General features: G+C 38.7%; 1 long non-coding RNA gene across 1 annotated transcript; it reads left to right on the top strand.

The window, feature by feature from the left end:
• The first annotated feature begins 12,675 nt into the window (after positions 1–12,675).
• LOC144375446 (uncharacterized) lies at positions 12,676–18,503 on the top strand. The gene is made up of 4 exons (XR_013435308.1): positions 12,676–12,796; positions 13,479–13,559; positions 16,981–17,074; positions 18,448–18,503. It is a non-coding gene; the product is annotated as an uncharacterized LOC144375446 (long non-coding RNA).
• The last annotated feature ends 5,284 nt before the right edge of the window (positions 18,504–23,787 follow it).

Here is a 23,787-nt window from a genome sequence, read left to right as displayed (position 1 = left end):
TTCACATACCATGAAATTCACCCTTTTCAGTATTAAATTTCAGAAAGTTTTAGTATTTTACAAAATCATACAATCTTCACAACTACCTAATTTCAAAATATTTTATCACACCAAATAGCCCTGACCCACTAGAAAACAGTTTTCCTCCCCTAATCCCCTAGTAACTACCAATTTGCTTTCTGTCTATATAGATGTGCCTCTTCTGGCTTTATTATATAAAGAGAATCATACAGCGATGGTTTTGTTTCTCACTTCTTTCACTTACTGTTTTCTAAGTTCATTCATGTTTTAGCATATGTCAATATGTTATGCTTTTTAAAAAAGTTATTAGTGCATTTTAGTTATGTACAATAGTAGGGGTCATTTTGAGATAGTCATAAATGCATATAACATAGTTTTCTCCATTTTGTTTTTCCTTTTTTATGTCCAAGCAATATTCCTTTGTGCAGATAGATATGCCACAATTTGCTTATCTATTCATTGGTGAATGGGTAGCTGGGTCATTATCAATAATGTTTCTAGGAACATTCGAGTTCAAGTTTTGTATGGATATACATTCTTGATTTGCTTGCATATTTTCTAAGGAGTTGTTCAAGCTTATTTGGTGTTTCTCTTTTTAATTTTTTGAGAAACTGCTAAACTGTTTCATGAAGCTACTTCAATCATGAAGCTACTTTTATGTTTCCACCAACAATGCATGATGGTTCCAGTTTTTCTACATCCTTGCCAACACTTATTATCAGTCATCACTTTTATTATAACTATTTAAAAACTCTTTTATTAGTGCATTATAGTTAGACCTAATTGTCGAGTTCATTTTGACCTATTTCTACATGCAGGGAATATAATTTGCTCTATTTCAATCTCTAGTGCTTCCCCTCCACTTCCCTCTCCATTTCCCTTCCTCTACTCTACTAGTCTTCCTTCTATTTATTTTCTGTTTTTAATTGGTGCTTATAAATATACATAAGGGTGGGATTCATTGGGATATACTCATATGTGAACACAGCAGAATTTCATCCACGACTTCTTCCCTTTTCCACTCCCTCCTCCAACCTCCTCAATCCCTTTCCTCTAATCAATGGAACCCCCTTTTATTAAGCCATTTTAATGAGTGTAAAATGGTATCTCACTATGGTTTTTGTTTGCATTTCTTTTCTTTCCAATATGTTGGAGTTAATTCATTGGTGGAAAAGGAGAACGTTCATGATAGTTTTTATAGCTCTGAATAAACTGAAAAAGGAAGGCAACTTTAGGATTAGATCCAAAGCTTACCCATATATATATATATATTTTTTTTCTTTTGGTACCGGGGATTTAACCCAGGGTCACTCAACTACTGAGCCACATTCCCACTGAGTTGCTTAGGGCCTCACTAAGTTGCTGAGGCAGGCTTTGAACTTGTGATTCTCCTGGCTCAGCCTCCTGAGTTTCTGGGATTACATGCATGCACCACCGTTCCTGGCTTACTTATTTTCTATATATCACTCCATTAATAAAAAGAATTCATATGACTTGTCAAAATTTATAGTACAACATAATTGTAGAAAAATGAGTGTTGGTTGAGTGGGAAACACAGGTAAGATAGCTAATAATGTGCGATGATCACATTGTAAGGTTTTGTTCACTAGTTCAAATTTTGTCTCTGAACTTCCTAAGAACTAAAGAAAAGTGACAAGTTGTAAAATTCATTGTAATGCTCATAAGATTAAAAAACAGTTAGAGCTAGGTCTGGTGGCACATGTCTGTAATTCCCAGCTACTCAAGAGACTGAGACAGGAGGATTTCAAGTTTGAGACCAGCCTCAGCAACTTAGCGAGATCCTGTCTCAAAATAAAAAATAAAAATAGCTGGGATGTAGCTCAGTGGTAAAGCACCCCTGGGTTAGGTCCCCAATACCCAAAGTAAATAAATGAATAAGAAAAGAAAGAAAGGGATAAAAGAAACTTTTCTTTTGCCGTTGAAGAATCATTTTCTATTCCCTGAATGTTCTCTCCAACACCAAGGGGACCCCAAATCTGTTTTCTTGGGTACTTGGGATTGAACATAGGGGCACTTTACCACTGTAGTATGCACCCAATCCTTTTTATGTTTTATTTTGGGGACAGGGTTTCACTAGTTGCAGAGGCTCTCAATAAACTGCTCAGCTTGGCCTTGAACTTGCTATCCTCTTGTCTCACCTTCCTGAGTCGCTGGGGTTTTAAGCGTGTGCCACCATGCTCACCTAGGGAATCCTTAATCTTGATGCTTTTCTTCATAATGCTAATAATTCCAGATGATTGAAGAGCTGAAATCAACCTCTCACTTCTATCTATTAGTACCCTATCTCTGGAACTTTCCAGACCATACGTTTCTTTGCCTGATATCTCCTTGACTCCCACAGAGATGCTTTTGAGCCCTTCCTATACACTCCTGGAACATTTTCATTGTCCCAAAGGCTGCCACACTGGATGTAATAGTTTGAGTAATTGTCTCTCTCTCACCAGTTTACTCAGTATCTCCAGTTTAGTACATTGCCTGGTTGAAATTTCCTTTGAGTCATATCTACTTTAGACCAATCATAGGATATCAATAAATATTATATTCTTTTGTGTGGCTTCCAACATTGGATCAGTAACCCAAAAGAGTTCTGATGGACTCCCTCAGAGTAGCAAGAGACATTTTTTTTTTTCAGGAAAAAGAAAATCAAGGCAGTTGGTGGACCAAATTAGTTATCTGATGGGGCTAATTCTGGTCTAATAAAATAATGAACTAATCAAATAATGCCTTAAAGTCAGCAAAATTTAAAATCTCCCCAGAGACTATTGTATAATTGCCTGTCAATAAGCAAAATATTAATGTAATTCTTCCAAGGTTTGTTATTATCTGTTGTCCTGAAACTTCTATATACCTCTAGTCTGTGATGCCAAATCACTTGGGGGTACCTCAGACACTGCTGAAGAGGTTTCGTTCCTGAGTACTAAAAGGATCCTATTAGAAGACACTCACACCCAGAAGGAGGTCCCACAGCAGGGAGTCTAAGGAGAGTGTTATGGTAAGAATTCAGTATAATTTGGTTTTTAAAAATTCTACTCTGCAAGACATCCCCATGATATAAATATTCCTAATTAGCACAGAATTTCATTTCCTTCATACAAAACGCTGCAGTGTAATTTACGGCTGTTTAAAATTGTCTTTAACTTGTCCCATTTGGCAAACTAAGCCAGGTCTTAGGAAGTAGGAAGCTGTAGTGTGCAGGAATGCTGGCGGGTTTGGGAGCTCCCCCGGGTCTGAGGGAGACTTTTTGTTGACCTGACGTTAAATTCTTATATTTGACTATATTCTCAGGATGCAGTAACCAGCTACTGGGTAAATAGCAAGAGGAACTTCTGGAATACCAAGTCAGAAAAATGCAAGAATTATAAAATTATCAAAACTTAAAGCTTTCAGATATGCTGCTTAGAACATATTCATATAACAAGTTTTTATTTAAAAGGTAGGTTTTTCCATTAGCAAAAGCTGAAGAGGCAAAAAACAGTTTCTATTAGGCTTGTTTCCCATTGGTCAGATATGAGATGCCATAATAAAATAGGTCTCTACTTCCTGAATCCATCCAATACTTTTAGAATCTTGACATTTATATTTGTATTCTATCAAAAAGTTAAAAATATGAAGGATTTATTTTAAGTCCAGGGCTTTACTTTTTGAATGAGCACAGCAGGCTTTAAGGATTCATATGTACATGGCATGAAGTCTAAGCTATCACCTTGTCCTGTTCTTTAGAAATTGACAGTTGAAAAGAGATATCACTCACCGAGAGAGAAGGTGTTCCTTCCTTTTCTTCCACCACCATAAAAAAGCAAATAAATAAATTAATTAATAAAAAACAAAAAGATTCCACTAATAAAACACCACAGAAGCCAGGCACAGTGGCACATGCCTATAATCCCAGCAGCTCAGGAGGCTGAGGCAGGAGGATCACAAGTTTAAAGCCAGCCTCAGCAATTTATCAAGACCCTACCTCAAAATAAAAAATTAAAAAAGGACTGGGGCGGGCTGGGGTTGTGGCTCAGTTGTAGAGTGCTTTCCTAGCATGCATGAAGTTTCAATCCACAGCCCCACATAAAAATAAAAAAAATAAATAAAGGTATTGTGTACATCTACAAATAAAAATATATTAAAAAAAATAAAAGGTGGGGAGTTGCGGACGTGGCTCAGTGGTTAAGTGCACCTTGGTTCAATCCCTGGTACAAAAACAAAAAACCTACCACAGGAACCGGAAAGCTATCAAGAAAATGTGAATGAAGGAGGGAAAAAACGAAGCTAAAGATGAAGAGGACCAAACATGGATTTTAAAATGATTGTGTGTGGCAAACGAGATCACACTGTGATTCCAACATGCCTGCAAATCTAGAGCATGGCCAGAGTTCTCTTTTAATGAGGACCAAGACATCTCTTGGGAAACAACTCACTCTAGGCCAGAGTTGAATCCTCCTAGCTGGGTGAAAGATTAGCACCCAGTTTTAGAAGTAGAATTTATTGTAAATCCAAGGTACTATGCATAGTACCCTTGCATTCTATCCCCATGGAATCATCCCTACATCTACTAAGAAGGCAGCCTGAGAATGAACATTAAAAGTGCCACTTTCATAAATATTTGCAGGTAGCAACCAAAAAGAGGGTGTCCTACTTCATTGGAGAATTCATTGTGATTTTGTGAAGCTGAAATATCTGTCTCATTGGCAGCCTCAGCAATTCCAGTGCATTTGGTCCATGGAGTTATATGTTACCCGCATGATGGGTACAGGTGGGGCCAATGGGAGCAGCTGAGGGGTTATAAAAGTGTTTTCGGAGTAGCTACCAGTGACAGGGCTGACACCAACTAGGCAAGTTTGCTATCTGATTGAATGCAGTCCAGTCAGCACAAATACAGGACAGGAGTCCTGGCTCTTGGTGCCTGCTCTCGAATGTTCTTCCACAGCATCTACCAGACTTCTTGTCTCTGTTGTTCTAGCTTTCTCTACTATGCCTCGGGTTAGCCAGGCCGGGTATGACTGGCTGGAAATCTGCAAATAGTCCTACATTGCAAGATTCAGAAGCAAATCTCAGGAAGGGAAAGATGATGGGCATCTTTTTTTTTAATATCTTTATTTTATTTATTTATTTTTATGTGGTGCTGAGGATGGAACCTAGAGCCTCGAATGTGCTAGATGAGCACTCTACTACTGAGCCACAATCCCAACCCCTGATGGGCATCTTATAATGACAATGAATATCATATTTTTGAGCATGGGAGGCACCTGTCAGAGCTCTTGAGGGTGATTTTGAAAATAGACTGAGTTAACAATAGTTGAGCCTAGTGTGTGAGCTGTGAATAGGAAAATGTAATTTGTCATCCAAACAGGGATGACTTTGAGAATAAAGAGTTTGCTAGCAATGATTACACCAAGACAACAGTTGTAAACTCTGACTGTCCTAGACAAAGTGAAATGTGATATCACTTTTGATGGTTAGTTTTATAATGTTGGCATTTTTATCCTGTGCCTGCATTTTTTTTATTAGAATCATATATACAATTATGGAACCTACACGAAGAGAGGGGAATGGGTCTTACATGAGTGACATGGCAGAGATAGAAGCATAACATTTACATTGGTTTGATGACCCTAGTCCTTCCTCTCTCCCCCACCTCACATCATAGTCTGGAAAATGATGTCTGTGAATTATTCACCATGCACTGGCAATTCCGAAGCAGTCAACCTTGCTCAGAGTGGTCATACTTAAGTTATATGATTTTATTCTCTGCCTTGTCTTCTTGCTGAGATAGTAGCCTTCCAAGGTCCAAATGGACATTTTTATGTTGAAAGCCTGTGGGTAAAGTTGATAAAAACAATTCTTTCTCATCAAAGCTGGCCACATCAGTCTTGTCAAGACATTCATGATAGAATATTTCTTAACAGAATACCCATAAGAACAAGATCTTAATTCATGTTTTTCCTAATTCATAAAGAGGAATCGACTTTTTAAAGTTAAATTAATTATTTAATCTAATTTGTTATATATGACGGCAGAATGCAATTCATTTCATATTACACATATAGAGCACAATTTTTCAAGTCACTGGTTGTACTCAAAGTATTTTCACATCATTCGTGTCTTTGTACATGTACTTATGGTAATGATTTCTAACTCATTCCACCATCTTTCCTACCCCCTCCCTTCCCCTCCTTCCCCTTGTCTATCTAAAGTTCTCCATTCCTCCCATGCTCCACCACCATCGCCATTATGAGTCAGCATCCTCACATCAAAGAAAACATTCGGCCTTTGGTTTTTTTGGAATTGGCTTACTTCACTTAGCATTATATTCTCCAACTCCATCCATTTACCTGCAAATGCCATGATTTTATTCTCTTTTAATGCTGAGTAATATTTCATTGTGTATATATATACACCAAAATTTCCCTATCCATTCATTTACTGAAGGGCATCTGGGTTGTTTCCACAATTTAGCTATTGTGAATTGTGCTGCTATAAACTTTGCTCTGGCTTTGTCCCTGAAGTGTGCTAATTTAAAGTCCTTTGGGTATAAACTGAGGAGTGGGATAGCTGGGTCAAATGGTGGTTCCATTCCAAGTTTTCCAAGGATTCTACATAATGCTTTCCAGATTGGCTGCACCAATTTGCAGTCCCACCAGCAATATATGAGTGTGTCTTTGCCCCCACGGCCTCGTCAACACTTATTGTTGTTTGTATTCTTAATAACTGCCATTCTGACTGGATGAGAAGAAATCTTAGAATAGTTTTGATTTGCTAGAGATGTTGAACATTTTTTCATATATTTGTTGAATGATTGCTTATCCTCTTCTGAGAAGTGTTTGTTCAGTTCCTTGGCCCATTTACTATTGGGTTATTTGGATTTTGGGTGCTAATGTTTTTGACTGCTTTATATATTCTAGAGATTTGTGCTCTATCTGATGTGCTTGTAGTAAAGATATGCTCCCAATCTATAGGCTCTCTATTCACCTCATTGGTTGTTTCTTTTGCTGAGAAGTTTTTTAGCTTGAACCCATCCTATTTATTGATTCTTGGTTTTAATTCTTGCATTATAGGAGTATTATTAAGGAAGTTGGGACCTAATCCAACATGATGGAGATTTGAGCCTACTGTTTCTTCTATTAGGTGCAAAGTCTCTGGTTTAATTCATAGGTCCTTGATCTACTTTGAGTTGAGTTTTGTGCATGGTAAGAGGTAGAGGTTTAATTTCATTTTGTTACATGAGGATTTCCAGTTTTCCCAACACCATTTGTTGAAGAGGCCATCTTTTTTCCAATATATGTTTTTGGTGCCTTTGTCTAATATGAGATAACTGTAATTATGTGGGGGAATTGGCTTCTTTCATCAACTAAAGTTGAGGTTTTGTCTTTAGCGAATTCTAAAAGATAACCAGAAATTTCCATTGCAAGTATACTTGTTCCATTTGAAGTGATGTCTTTCTTTCTAAGTGATTTTTATAATTTTTTAAAAGTTTCAGCTTTAGAACTCTTCTCTGTCCATAGGGCAAGTACAGCTAGAACTGTGAGCGCTTAGGGTATTATCCCAGGCCACTTCTTTGAGCTACTGTCTTTAAGAAAGACAAGATTTGCCAACTTGGCTCCCAGGGCCCACAGGAATGCAAATAAAGTCAGAGCCGATGGCATCTATGAGAGCAGATAGGCTGCCAATCAGATGTCTGTAACTTTGACAGCTCTACAAAAACTGAGTAAAAGGCAAAAGGTGAAGCCCAGCAGGGGAAGTAGCTGACTATCTGTTTTAAGATCTCTGCCAATAGTCCTTCTACAAATTCTTTTTATTGATCTTCCTAGTTACCTAAGCTCTGTGAGGGCAGGGTTTTTTGTGTTTTGCTTACAGGGGCATCCTCAGTGCTTATAACAGTACTTTGTATATAATGGGAGCTCAAAAAATATATGGTGAAGAAAAGAATATTTATTCATCTTTAAAACAGTGATATTAAATAGTACCTGTATCCAGGATTGATGTTAGGTTGGCTTCCATCTGATATATAATTCCAGTGTCACAGGGACATTGTGAGGATTGCACAAGTTGAAAAGCCTAAAAGCACTTAGGACAGAACCTGACAACAGCAAGGAATTAGCAAATGTCAGCAGGAAGGCTGATACCCAGGATGTTTAGGGAACTGTAGAGGAGTCCAGTAAGGGGCATTCCTAAGACCAAGAAGTCACCAGCAATGCCTGACTCGGGCTTAGTCTCACTTGATTGTGGGAAGACAATGGCCAACGATGCTGAAGTCAGCCCTTGCTTCGTGGGCACAGCCTTGAACTTGACAAGGAGTGGAGTAATGTCTGAGAAAGGTAGGCACAGCAGAGGCAAGACTAGCATCATTTGCCTCCCTAGTAGCACGTTTGCCATTGGACCAATAGTTGACTACTATTTTGACAATGCATTGTCTAGTCAGGCAGCTAGTCTCTGTTAAAATGCAAGTAGTCCCCAGGACCCTGCTATGAGAGGTCAACATTAACTTATCTGTAAAGGGCATTGATACCATTTGTTTAGAGAAAGTGTTCTCTAAGTGAGGAGATAGCAAAGTTCCCAGAGAATGGGCCTCAGAACAGGTAAATTTTGATGAGGAGGCAGAGAGATCACCAAAGCAGGGGCAGGGGTCTCTCTACCCCATCCTGTCAGTGGAGGGGAGCAGTTGAGAGGCTCAGGGTGAGGCGTAGAGGGAGCAGGGTGTGAGCAGAATAGGCAGAAGGGTCCAATCCATGAAATATCGGTTGTCCACCCGGGAATAAATTGTGTTAGGAAGATGAGATGCTCAACCTTATTCTTAGAAGGCTTTTCATCAGAGTTGCCCTGTTCCTTTTCCTAATTAGAACCTTTATCCATTTAGCATACAGTACATGGTAATTTTGGGTTAGATTTACATGCATCCCAGAATCAGGTCAGTTGTAGGAGATTAAACTGGGTAAAATTTATACTGTTTGTGCAGTTGGTAATAGTTCTTTCACTTCATATTTGAGAAATGCATTATATATTACATACAGAGAATTAAATACAGATAATGCCTACATTATGACACAATACCTATAATATCTACATTAATGATTATCTGTATGTTACATATATGGATAATTACTATATATAACCTACTCAGACACTCACTATATATAATATCTGTAGATTATATAATAATAATAATAAAACCTATTTGGTTAAAATGACTCTGATATATAAATCATATAGTATTCATTCCACTTAAAATTTGAAGAAAATAAAGCACAGTATCTTAAGTGCTGAGGGCAGTGATCAAAGGCCCTGGGGATGGAAGAGATGGTAGTTTTGTAGGAGATCCTTTCATTGTCAGAACAGGCATGAAAATCCTAGATTTCTGATTTCAGATTCAAAGGACTTCTAAAAAAAAAAAAAAAAAAGTCATACTTGGCTGGCTGCCCCTCTAACCACAAATTAATTGAAAAACCTTCTGGGTTCTTCCATTTTTCTCCCTATTAAATATAGTAACTAGAGTGCAAAATAGTTTTATATGTAACCCAGTTGTTCTAGAGGATGCGCAGGATAACCATTGGGATGCGGGAAGAAAATATTAAGACTTTCGGTTTTATATTTTGGATGTTGTTAATGCACATAAATACATCACTACAGTGACCCTTAATACATATATAGCAACAAACATGCCTAATTTTTAAGTAGGTGCAGTTGCAAATAGAGAGAGAGATCACAGGTTTTTGTTGTTGTTTGTATTAAACACAGGGCTGCAAGCTTAAGAAAGCCTGGAAAGCATTGATCTTAGAAGGCCTATGATTTTGTAGCTAGGCATACTTCTTTTGTTTCACCTTATGCTCCGTGCAACGGAGTATGACAACAGGCTTCTGTATCCAGAATAACAGAAGCTTTGAGTGAGAAGAGCCTGAAGGGATCAATTCGCCTAACTCCTTCATTTGACAGGGGAAGAAACTGAGGCTTACAGGGGTTAAGGGATTTTCCCAAGCTGACAAGTTAAGGTTGAGCTCAACAATATGGGAAACGGATGGAAAATCCAGTTAATGCTTAGCTAGCCATGGCAATGTGTCATGGGGCTGGCTTGCAGAAATTAAATCCTTAAATAATCCCCAAACCTTATTTTATCCAGAAGTTTTAAATGCCTCACCTTTCAAACCTTTTGCTAAAGATGATAACGTAATGCTTTTGTTTCTTTGGGCACCCAAGAATGTCTGCATTGAGCAAAAATGTCTCAGAAATGGTACATGCTGGTTATCTGGTTACATTATAAATAACAGAAATGGGCAATACCACCAACTCTTTAATTATACACATCAATTGGCACGGACAATTGGACTGAAACATGAACTCTTCCCTCTCCTGTCTGTTGTAAACAATGGAACAGATCTTAATATTTTCCAAGAGGAAAATAATTACTCAGAATCCACTGAATCTTGAAATGTCACAAGTTTGCATCTAATGGGATTTTCATCTCAGATTTTAAGACCATAATATTGGGTTATTTATCAAATGCTAAATTTCAATAAGTATTTGATTCTATCTTTGGACTCTCTTACATAAATTTGGCCAAATATTTAATTGCCAGCTCCTAAGTATTTTATTTGATGAAATTATGGTAGTTAAGACTAGTCCCTTTTTATTGCTTTTAAATTTTTTAAAAATCAACCCCATCACTTTTGGAATCATTTTGCTTATTCAAAAGCAAAGGAAAATGAAGCGACACATTTCAAAATCACCATCATAAGCAAGAAATCTTCTAGTGTCTTTCTTGGAAAACTCATGAAATTATAGGTTGATTTAGGAAGAAAAACTTTTTTATACTGAGTTATTTTTTTCTCAAAATAGAATATTTAAATTTTTTCAATTAAGAAATATCTTTCCATTAATTCAGTCATCTATATTCCTTTAGCAAATGGGATTTTTTTTTTACATTTGGTTGTTTTCTAACTGGCATAATATTATATATAATAAAACTGTTGACATTTTTACAAATCATGTCATCTGCCATTTTATTGAATTCTTATTGTTGATATTAGGCTTTTAGTTAGTTCTCTTGGGGGTTCCACAGGTACACCCATCTCACTTGTAAGTAATGACCGATTTGGCTATTTTCAATTTTTATGCTTCTTATTTTATTCTTTTATATGACTATATTAATAACTACTTCTAGAGAAATTACTTAATTATGCCTCAATTATTGATCCTTTAGAATTTTTCCATTCTAATAATACTGCAGCAGATATTTCTTTGCACCGAGTTTAAACAGTTTGATCATTTCCTTGGGATAGATTCCTACAAGTATAATCTTGGGGGTCAAAGGGTATAATAATTTTAAGGAAATTTAACACACATTTTCATTGGACTTCTCCATGAGGCTCTATCAGTGACAATCATCAGCATTTCTCCACTCTCCACACCTGGGGGCTCCCAGCGCGGAGACCCTCTTCCCACTCCTTCCTCTGGGGACCTTCTCTTTACTGTTGCTGAGGGAGTACCTGGAAATTCCAAATAAAGCCCTTGACACCAAAATCAATTCCAACTGAAACATAAACTTATCACTCAAGCGAGCTGACGGTCAATTTGGAGATGAAATTCAAATGATTGGGAGATGATTTACTCTGTGCTCGCTCTACTGGGAAGTACCTCAGACTGCTCCTTTCTGTCACTCTTCACATTCTAAAGGACACCAAGACAAGTGGATTCTACCCCCTTAACTTCTCTCTTACCCATTCTTGAATCTCCATTCCCACTGTCACTGCCCTAGTTCAGGAGCTTACTTCTCTCCCTGGGCCACTGTAACAACATCTGAGTTTACATCCTCTGCTCAATCCCACCTCCACTCCTACTCAAAATACTTCAACGATGGCCGGTTTCCTGGGGATGGCCCTCAGTCCAGCCCCTTTTCTCTCCCCACCACCTTCTGGTCCTACCACCCTCTCAGCAGCTTTCTATCATCTTGTGATGTCTCGATGCTTCTGCACGTGTCCTCTTCAGCACCCCACACTCCCGACTCCATTCACCCGCCAAATTCTTTTTATTCTTTAAGAGCCAACTCAAGGGCTGCCCGCCTGCTAAAACAGCTCCCCTACCACCCCTTGCCCCAACCCAGACCTATTAAAGGAGGGCTACCCGTTGATGGAGCATCACAGTATTCTGGAGGTTATTTTTTTTGTGCCCAGTTGCCAAAGCTCTTGTGTAAGTAGAACAAAACTGATAAAAATTGGCACAGATTGGATTTCCTCCCACTTTTGGTGAGCTGTATTAGTTTAATGTGATTTAAAGGTTATTCCATACAAATCTCTTTCCACCATCAGTATAAACATAAACTTGGCATTGCAGAAGGGGCCTCTAAATTGAGCTACGGGAGGGATGTTTAAAAGGTAAGCCTCTGCTGGCTCCTGATCTCATGCCTCCAGGGGTTGCCTGGATGACTGTTCATGATCACCTTAGCCCCTGAAGCACCATGGTAAGGGAGAAATTCAAAAATTCAGTGAGCTAGTTTGATAAAAAGGTAAAATCTTAGAGTTAGAAAGGCAGGTCAGCATGTCACCTAATCCAGCTCTTTGCTTCCCAAATGACCTGAGGAACTCACCAATCTCTGCTGTTTTTAAAAGTCTGTGGGAGCAAAAACTCCTTGGCTCATCCAAGCCAGCCCTTGTCAGCTCTCAGAGGTAGGCAACGAGATCCTAGGTCTTGCCTCCTACCCTGCCTGCTGATCTCCTCATCCTTCTAGCTCCATTTACCAATGGACAAGAAGAAAAACTGGCCAGCTGCTTCTAAGGTGACTGGTTTTAGATCTCTGGTTTACTGGGACTTAATGAGCATGAGTCTTCCCTGAATAAAGCATGTTTCATGCTTTTCCTTTGTATCAGAGAAGCCCCCCTCTGATTCATGTTCTGCAAAAGTGGGTAAGGTGGGAAGTGAGGTGGGGGGAGAGGGGACAGTCTCCGTCAGTGCAGCACAGGGGATTCCTTGAGGAAATGGAAGAGGAGTTCCCATCACACATATGGGGGTGTGGGGCGAATGTTGCTTTCCAGAGCATGGCTGCCCTCTGCAAACTGTTCCAAAGCCCGTCAATTTATTCCAAATTCCACTGCAACTATCTGTTAATATCTAGTGAGATGTTCAAAGCCAGTTAATCTTCTACCAGTTATGAGGGTGCTTTTTTTTTCTTTTTTTATTCATTGAAAACAGAGACAAAACTGCTAACATATGTTTCTGTTGCTAGACCCTAGTCTTATCACAGTTTGAAACTGTAGAAAATCAATTACGTGCTTTGAATTACTCCCCATCCTGGCACAAAAGCATCTCTTCATTCTTTCGGGATGGTGAACGCTTTGCAACATCTACCACTAACAGCCTGTTAGGATACTCTGCTAAATTAATGTAGTACAAATAAACCAAACAGAAGGCTGGTGGAATGCAAAACATCTCCTCTCTCCTCTGTTGTGGCCTCCTTGCAGCTTGGGACCATTCTGCTTTGCTGCTGCAACATCTGGACGGCATTCGAGGTTGTTTCTCAAGGACACAAGCGTGCACCTCCGGTGAATTTCAACTTTCAACATCTCTCTGGCTCTAATCTATATTTAATGTTTCATGACTGGTAGTCAAAGAAGCTTCAGCTAAATATCAGGTCGGAATGAAAATGATCCTTGGGAGAACATTTGCTTCCAGCGTGCGCCAGCAAAGTGTCTGTGACAGAGGCTTTCCCCAGAGACTTGTTGCCCATTCTCTTGCAGTAATAATAATTATGCCTTATGATTGCTGTGCCCACATAATCAAAGATCGCTTCATACAATGTGATCCCGAGGGGAAGCTGCCTCTACTCCTAACTGGATGTCAGTCACAGAGAGCCGCACCCCTAGGGATCCCCAATCTTTTGCTTGCCCTTTACTGGTACTGTGTTGTTAGCATTGTGTTTCTTGCTATTCTTCTCAATGCAAATGATGTGTAAATCATGCCCTCCAGAAGGCACATGTGGTGAGGGGGAGAGGGTGAGGAGGGAGGTGGGGGCTGGCGTATTCTTCTCCCTCAACCCCCCCTCCCCAACCTACCACAGGGATTTCTCGCATGGAACATAATTACATCTGTGCCATATGGGCTCATTTATATTCTATTACAGGTTAAGCTAATACGACTCAGAAATATGCTAAAAATACCTCAAAGTATTCTAGAGCTGTCAAAACACTTGTCATTTCTTGCTCATTCGTTTGATTGCTAGTGTTTTTATTTTTGTTGCGAGATTCGGAGAGCTAGGAAAGCATGCTGGGGTGCTGGCGTCCAGTCTATAAATACAGTTTAATTTCCTGTATTATTGCAATCTTTGGGCTTGTAAAGAAAAGATCTTTCTTTATAATCCTGGAATGGCCCCAAGACATGGGCACTGAAGCCCCTATACTTGTAGATTTTAATTTCCCAAGAGATCGAAAATACAGATTTCAGATGTGTGGTTTTGTCAGCTTTAGAATATTTCTTGTCTTTGTTTGATGTAATTATTCATTGTGATAGAGAAACACCTGCAGCGGGCTGACACGCCACAGAAACGTGCTGCTTGAGTTATAAGATTCGGTTTGGATGTCAGGCAAATCTTGTCAAGATTTTACATGTGGCATGATAATGAGAAGAACAAGCTGTAATGAGTAATAAGTTCAACAATGATTTACAAGGGCATGTTGGGTTGTTTTTATGCAATGGTTAAAGTCCATCAATCCACTAATTTTTACCAACAGTTTGCAAAATTGGTAGGTCATGCTTGTGTAGACTCTTAACCTAATGGTTTGTTTATAGAATTAATTTTTGCATTATCACTATCTTAATGTATTAGTGGGATCTAAAATAATTAGTCCTGGGAACAGAAGAGCAAGCACACATATTTTAATTTCCCATGCTTGACAAGCAACATTTCTGAAGTTTATAAGGTGCTAATCACATCAGCCATCAGTTACACACACAGGCTGTTTAACTGAGAACTGAGTTCACACAGAGGCATGATTTTCTAATCTTCTAACAACTGTTCTGTGCTATCTGGCTGATAGAGTGGTGAACACTGCCTGGGTTCCAGTCTCAACTCAGCTACTCAATAACTTGTTATCTTGGAAAATTCCATAATTTTTCCAGAGCTCAGTTCCTGCATCTATAAAATGAATTGAATAACCATTAGCTATCATCATGAGATTGTTGGAAATATTAAATAAGGCAATACAGTGAAATCCTAGGTATGGTGTGTGGCACATAGTAATCAGTAAGTATCCATTATTATTTTTACTTGTGTTGATTTTAGTTTTAACGTGAACAACTTATGTAGTTACATAACTCTTGAAATAAAAAATACGTTTTTGTCAGCCAGGTACAGTGGTGTATGCCTGTAATCCCATCGGCTCAAGAGGCTGAGGCAAGAGTATCACAAGTTCAAAGACAGCCTCACAAAAGTGAGCCGCTAAGCAACTTAGCGAGACCCTGACTCTAAATAAAATACAAAATAGGGCTGAGGATGTGGCTCCGTGGTCAAGTGCCCCTAAGTTCAATTCTTGATACCCCCCCCAAAAAAAGAAAAGATTTTGTCAAAACCATGTTAGTTGCAAACAAACTTCTTAGATCACGCAGTTCAGAGGTTCTCAGTATTTTGGGGTCAACCAAGTTTTGACTCCATTTAGAATAAATATATATTTCTTATACTTGTATGAGAAGAAATTTTAAAAATCCATTGTCAATGTACTGAAGACATATTTTTTAATTTAATGTTGAAATTTTGAAAGATGTACAGCACTCATACATTGCTGGTGGGACTGCAAATTGGTACGACCAAAATAAGAAGCAGCATGGAGATCCCTCAGGAAACTTAGAAAGGAGCCACCATTTGACCAGTTATCCCACTCCTAGGTTTATACCTAAGGGACTTAAAGTCAGCATACTACAATGACACAGCCACATCAATATTTAGCAGCTCAACTTCACAATAGCTAAACTATGAAAACAACCTAGGTGCCCTTCAGCAGATGAATGTATAAAGAAAACGTGGTATATATACACAATGGAATATTACTCAAGCTTAAAGAATAATGAAATTATGGCATTTGCAGATAAATGGGTAGAACTGGAAAATATCATGCTAAGTAAAATAAGCCAATCCCCCCCTCCAAAAAAAAAACAAAGGCCAAATATTCTCTTTGATATGCGGGTGCTAATTCACCTGCATATCAAAGAGAGTAAATATGGGGGGAATACAAGTACTTTGGATTAGACAAAGGAGAATTAAGGGAAGAGTGGGGAATAGGAATAAGAAAGATAGTAGAATGAATAGAACATTACTATCTTATGTGCATATATGAGTACATGTCCAATGTAATTCTACATCGCGTACAACCAGAAGAATGAGGAGTTATACTCCATATATGCATAATATATCAAAATACATTCTAATAGCATGTATAACTAATAATAACAAAAAAGAATTAAAATTTTGTACAGTTAGGATTGTTCAGGATACTAAAGGTCTTAATTCAGGCAATTGAATTGTTGCATTAAAATAAAAAGGAATTCCAGTTTATAGGAAGCAAATGATAGAGCCAGTAGCTATAGCCAAGTTTTAAATTTTTCTCTTCTTTACATCATTAATATGGAGTGTTTGAGGCTTTGAAGGCTTGTGTATCTCTGTGTGAGTGTGCGTAGTGTGTGCATGCATGTAAAGGAGAGAATCTCCAGTATAGATAAATGCAAACAACAGAATCTAATTGTGAGGTATTCGTTTGTCCTTGGCTGGATCACATGCCTTTGCCAGGCTAAGCTTTAGATTACTCCTCAAGCCTTTCCTCCATCCTTTGGGCTCACTATACAACCATAAAAGTGGAATAAAATTCCTTATTAGGATAAGGACCATACGTTGCCTGAACATTTCAAAACTTCATATTGATTTGAAAATCTAATGTAAACTGCAGTAAAAAAATAGAGATTTTCTTTTTCATTCAGCTTGGCTTTGTGGTTCGGGATTGAGGCAATGGCAAAATGAGACCTGGGTTACCTTTTGTGGATGAGCGTCCCTACTCCATGCCCTGCCCAGACGGTAGGCATTAGGTTTCCAGACAAGGGTGCTAAAGATTTGGAATTAGTACATAGGAAAATAGCCATGTGATTCTAGACCCTCATGACCTATGAAATTTCATGCTGATAAGTGATCTTTTTCCAGCTTTTAGAAAATATTTTTTCCTCTAAGAATTACTCCAGAGACTTTTCTGCAGAGATTAAACATAAGCTTTCAATGATTCAAGTTCAATCATATTTTCTTTTTTTTTAACATTTCTCTTGTCAAATATATGCAAATTGCTTTCCAATAAAAATAAAAGTTTTCTCTCTCTCACCTCACATATTAAAAATGAAATATGTCTTTAAAATGGTCAATGGGATTTGTCCTCAGAGTGGGTCAATATGAAGTTATATGAAGTTGGTGCTTCTGTGATATCACTTCATTTTGAATCAAATGTCATTTGAATCAATCCTAAACTTTTTTTGGATAGCTATCTTCCCCAGCCTAGCCCTCTGTTGTCAACATGAGGCTATCAAGATTGTCAGAGATTGGCCTGACAGAATCCTACTCAACTGAGAGTAGAGAGGAGGTCTTTTTCTTTTCTTCCCGTAGAGTTTCCTTTAATAAGACAGGAAGGGAAAATCCTTTAGGAACAGTTGAGAGCAAAAACAAAATAGCATTAAGACAACCACCAACACTAATGTGTTCTTTGCTTCTAGTGGGGAGAGAAGTTACATGCATGTGAATTTGCTTTTACTTTGAACCAGACTTAATCTCAAATTTACAATTAACTAGCATTCCCTTTAAACATACCTACAGAATGTGCCTCATCAAGGGACAAAGACCCAGTAGAAGCCTATTCTCTCTCACCTAGAATGGTAGCCCCCTCTGTCCAGCTCTCCACGCCAGATCTAGATGATTCTGCTTTACAAACATAGTTGCTGTTTTCCCAAATCTTAGCTAAAATGAGTTAGTCTTCTCTAGAGTAAAAGATCTTTCAAACTTTAATATCCATTTAGAGAATTTTGGAACAAAAACAAACAAACAAACAAAAAAAAAACAACAAAAAAAAAACACAAGTTCCTAGAGTCTCAGTTGACAGGGAGAAAAGGTGTTACATGAAATATCTTCTGAAGATGAAAGAAAAATCCAAAACTTAGCCACAAAATTGTGTCACATTTTGCATAACTTGAGTAGACTCATGCAGAAGACAATGGGGAATCTGGCAGCTGTGAATATACATATATATGTGTATTATATATACATATATGTACGTATGCACATATACACACATGTATCCACATTTGTATAGTTGTGAAAATGCTCTTAGGAAATACACCAGAGATAATTTAATGTTTACTCTCTTTTGTTGAATTTTGTTAATGTTATTTTTCTCATTTTTTTCTTTTCAGAAATTTAGAAAATTACAAGAGAGACAAAGACAAAAATTAAACTACAACAAATCCCACTGACATCTTGTTTTATTTCCTTCTGGTCTTTTCACTCTGCACTGGTATATTTTAAGATAATGGGATTGGTACTAAACATGAATTTGTATGACCTGCATTCCTCCCCTCTGTATTCCTTCATCCTTTCCTTGTGTCTTTAAATATTTTCCCAAATTCTATTTTTAATACCTGCCTAGTACTGCATTGCACAACTGTACCCTAACTTTGCTCACCTTAATTTGCCATTTGGGATATTAACGTTTTGGTGATTTCAACATGCAGGAGAATGATTCTTCCAATGCCATGTATTCTCCACTCCTGGTCTCTTTTCTCTTCCTGCTGTTGTCTTTCGTTCTGCTGTCACTCACTTCCAAGAGCCAATCCTGCTGGTGGGCACCATTCCACTCTCTTGATGTCCTGTGTCCCACTCAGACCAACCTGACTTTCCAAGCCATCTTCTTTGGTACCCTTGACCACAGTACTCTGACCCCACCAGGACCTTTCACTCTCCCTCGCCCTCTTCCTGTCCTCATTCCCCTTCTTACCCAGTTGGATTCCATCTACAGAAATCATTCTCAATTGCGCCTTCAGTTTCTTTCCCCCTCCCACTTTAACATGTTCATTTAACATGACAAAACCCCAATGTGGTAGATCTAACTCTGCTTCTTCCATATCTGCATCTGGGTACCTTACATGGCCAAAGAAGAACACAATCATGAAGACTGGTCTCACTTTAAGTCATAAACACAAATTCAAGTAAACATTGGTACTCACATGAATCCTATCCCACCCTGGTTCATTCATTCACTCATTCCTTGTTTACTTGATAACTTCTTCTTTTTCCCCAATTCACTCTCTCCTCCCACCATTGCTATCATCTTAGATGATGATATTGCGTCTTTCTTCACTGAGAAAACTGAAACAATTAGAAGAGAACTCCATTGATCCTTACAATCACAGCCCTGCACTCCTAACATCTGCCCCCTCCGGTGCTGCGTTCCCTCCTGTTATTATTGATGAAGTCTCCATGCTTCCAACCAAAGCCAGCCCTTCCATTTGTGCACTAGATCCCTTCCCTTCCCACCTATTCAAGGATGCTGCTCTAGCAATTATCTTTTCTCTCATGCATTATTAAAATGTTTATCTACTGGATCATTTGCTCCACATACAAACATGCTGCTACTTTTCCATCTTTCCCTATATATGATCACCCCATTTCTTCAGATTTTTTGGCAGTAAAGTTTGTTGAGACAGCTCTACTTGCCATTTCTAATTCTTCTCCTTCGACTTGCTTCTGTAACCTCCCTAATTATTCTTTTGCTTCTCTCCCCTACTTCCCTGAAACTGCTCTTGTCAAGATCTTTAATGATCTCTATGTTGCTAAATCCAATGGTCAGATCTTACTTCTCATTTTACCCAACCTCTCTTCATCTGGCTTCTAAAGCAATACACTCTCCTGGATTTCTCTTCCCTTTTCAGTTTCACTTCTCAGTCTCACTTGCTGGCTTCTCTCTTTTTCTTGACTTCTTTATGTTGGAGATCCCCAGTGCTTAGTGCTTGGTCCTCTTCTCATCGATACTTGCTTCCTTGGTGACTTCATTTAATCTCAGAACTGAAGGTACCACTAAAATGCCTAAGACTCCTAATTTATCTTACCTGATCTCTAGGATCGCCTATGGCTACCAATATCTTCATTTGGTTGTCTCAGATCAAATGTGTCAAAAACTGAACTCCTGATGTGGCCCTCACCTGGCCCTGACAACCATGTCCATCTTGGTTAATGGAAGCACTTTCTTTCAGTACTCAGGTCACAACTTTGTCAGCATCCTTGATTTTTTCCCACACCCTACATTCAATTCATTGGGAAATCTCTTTATCCTATATCCATAACATGACTATTTCTCAGTCCTGTCTCTGCTACCACATAGGTCTGCACCTCCCTGCTCCTAACCTGTCTCCCTATTTCCGTCCTCTTCCCTCCCCTCAGCGCAGATGCTAAAGTGACCCTTTTTAAGCCTAAATTTCATCAGGTCATTTCTCTGCTCAGAATCTTCTAATGTCTCTCCAATTCACTTGGAGTGAAACCAATATCTTTACAATGGTCTATAAAGCCCTATATGTTATTACCAGTTACCCATCTGATCCTTCTCCTCCTGCCTCATTCACTCCACTTCTTTGGCTTTGATCATCTTCTCATTCCTCAGGCATGCCAGAAAAACTCTCGCCTCAGGGATGTTCCTATAGCCTGAAAAGATTTTCTATGCAAATGTCACCATCTCAATAAATCCTACTCTGGTCACCTTGTATTAAATTGCATTCCAACATCTCCTCTTCTCCTGATCCTTTTAACCTTTCCTTTCCTTTTTCCATTTCCTATGGGAAAGCTGTGTGCATCATATGGGAAGCTTTTAAAAACTACATAATTTAACTTATTTATTATGGTGTGTTTATCATCCTTCCTACCCCAAATATAAACTCTCACAGTGTCAGAGTCTTCATTTTATTCACCAAGATATCCCAAGTGCTGGCAACAATGTCTGGCACATAGTAGGTATTCATAAATATGTGTCTGAATGGCTTTAATAAATAAGCCTACTCATGTAGAAAAGGGAAACATTTTAAAGGCATGTTAGTCTTCTTTCTTCTGTTTGTTTTGAAAAACTGGCTTTCTCAATTCAAGTGCCATTTCTAACTTTGGCTTCGATCATCTTACTTGGAGCTTCACCTTTCCATCCATTGGAGAAGATGACATTCAAAAAGGTGTTGATGATGGATAAAGTGAAACAGAATGGCCAAGCACACAGAAAAGTAAAGTGAAGAATTACGACAACCATCTGGATATTTCAGCTACAATAATTCCTGCAAGGAACGCCTGTCATCCATTGGAATACATAACTCCCAGCAGAAAGGCTTTAATTTGGGAATTGCAGTGTGGAGGTGGTGGGCTGCAAATGTGGATGATGGGGGGGCTGGCAGTGAAAAGGAATTGGAAAGTAAGATGGTAGGAATATGGCTGTGCTAGAAAAAGCGTCGAGTACCAAACTTGCGTAAGTAAATGACCACACCTGTAGGTCATGTGCTGGAAGTGCCCGTGCATTTTGGATGAGAAAATCTTCATAGGCATTCACTGCACAGCCTCAAAAAGGTGATATTGATCCTTTCCTCAATCTGAAATATACCTCCATCCCTAGCTTCATTTTTAAAGTTACACCAAAAACGGAATTGTGAGAAGTTTGTTTAACTTCTCCCCAACCTAATCTAAAGCCTGAGCTTTTGCTGCTTCTTCGAACACACGCATCTGTTGGGGAAAAAAATCAGGGTAGCTTTAAAGAGACCCCTTTCCAGCATAAAAGCATTTGAATCCAATCAGGGAGACAGGAGGGGCACGACTAAACAAACACCTGCGTTAGTCGAAGAACACTCAGAAGCAGGGCTTGACCTGCCCAAGGGGAGAATTTTACTAAGGAAAGCCCATCCTTGCAGAGGAGGCAAGCAAAACCCACCTGGTAGAAAATCAGCCACTTGCGTGCACACTGTTCTGTCTCCATTTTCAATCATTTCTTCCTAATCGACTTCAATCAGGGTTTCCTATGATGGTTTTTTTTTTTTCCAGTTTGACTCCCAGTGTTGAGAAAAATGATCAGTTAACAGTGAAGGTACTGGGTGAGGGAATTAAGTAAAGTAACTACTCTATTTCTTTAATACTGCCACATTCTATCTATTTGGGAGAAATAAAAAGAAAGTCAAAGAAGGACTTTTCCAAAGTCCCACCAAGGATGCTCAAGAGCAATAGGTAGACAGAGGAGTAAGAGGACAAAGAAGAGCTGACAGTTGAGGAAGGGAGGTAGGGGGTCTGGGATGGGTGTGGTTTGTGGGGGGACACAGTAACTTATAGCAGAATAGTCAGACAATATTTTGTTGAGAAGGAGACATTTGAGCTATGACCTGAAGAGAGTGAGGCTTTAAGTAGTAGATAGCAAAGATGCTGGAATGGGAATATCGTTGGTAGTTTTGAAGAATACCAGAGGTGTCATATGCCTAGAGTTGGGAGGTCCTGCTTTATTTCTCTTTATACTGGCACACAGTAGGCACTGTGGTGGGGACTGTGCTTTGCCACCTCGCAGGAATGAAAGCTCCTGGGAGGGCTGACAAAAGAGAATTCTCTCCTATCGGCCCCCATTAGAGTTTACCTAAAACCAAGAAAATTGCCCAGAGTTACCCCTCTTCCTGACAAGAGCAGATCATGCAGGAATATAAAATCCTGGATGACATGTTAGTTGGGACACATGCCAAGAGTCACCCAACTTCTGGAAATTTCTAGGGGGTTGGCTGAACCCTTTATTGAGAATACATCAGAGCTCACCTTTTCCCCTTGTTCAATTTTGCTTCCTTCCACGCCTTTTCACAGAGACTGATTTCAAGAGTACTCCCTCTTTAATGTGCTCCATCTCAAATTCTGCTTCCCAAGGATCCCTAACTGAGTTGATGTCAGGGGTGGCACTGAGAAAATAGATGCTCAATTGGGGTTTTGGAGGTGGGCCACCTGCCAACTGGCTGGCAACACTGGTGGAGCATGACATGTTCCTCACTGGAGGTAGCAGGGCAATTGTTAAAACTTGGTATTGGTGGTAAAGCAGGATGATATACTAATGAAAATAGTTATCTTATTTAGTATATTGGATAGGCATTTGAGAAGTCTGGGAAAAGTAGTACTATAAGGACTTGGGAATGGATAGCAATCGTTAAATACAATTTCACTCTGGCAAACTATAAATTACTCAACAATTTAAAGTTTGGAAGCCAAGAGGCCTCCTTGGGAGCATATGAAGAGACTCTCATTTCTTTTTGTGTTTAGATTTTGTTTTGAGACAGCATCTAACTATGTTGCCCATGCTGGTCTTGAACATGTAGCTGGGGTTAAAGGCAAAGAGACTTCCATTTCTTATAGTGGGAAGACACAGAAAACCAAAGAACAGGACTAAGACTTAATAATAAAAGAAGACAATGTCAAGACTTTTATTATTAGAGAATGGACTCTCACACAGGGATGGGGACTTTCAGGTTAAGGCACTTGGAAATCTCAAGTCTATATACAGTAATAATCTGCTAAACGCTTAAAGCCAGCTGTATTTGATGAATACACTTTTAAACTCATTCCATGTTATTTTCCCCATTACTTTCTTATTTTTTTTTCTTTTAGGATTCTTCTTCTTCTTTTTATTTATTTATTTTTATTTTTTTATTGGTTGTTCAAAACATTAGACAACTCAGAGAAAAAAGAATCAATCCTGATTTATAGTTTTT

The sequence above is a fragment of the Ictidomys tridecemlineatus genome, chromosome 2 (assembly GCF_052094955.1).
Source record: "Ictidomys tridecemlineatus isolate mIctTri1 chromosome 2, mIctTri1.hap1, whole genome shotgun sequence".
NCBI lineage: Eukaryota > Metazoa > Chordata > Mammalia > Rodentia > Sciuridae > Ictidomys > Ictidomys tridecemlineatus.
Note: the sequence above shows the minus strand (reverse complement) of the source record. Positions and strands in the feature narration are given on the sequence as shown.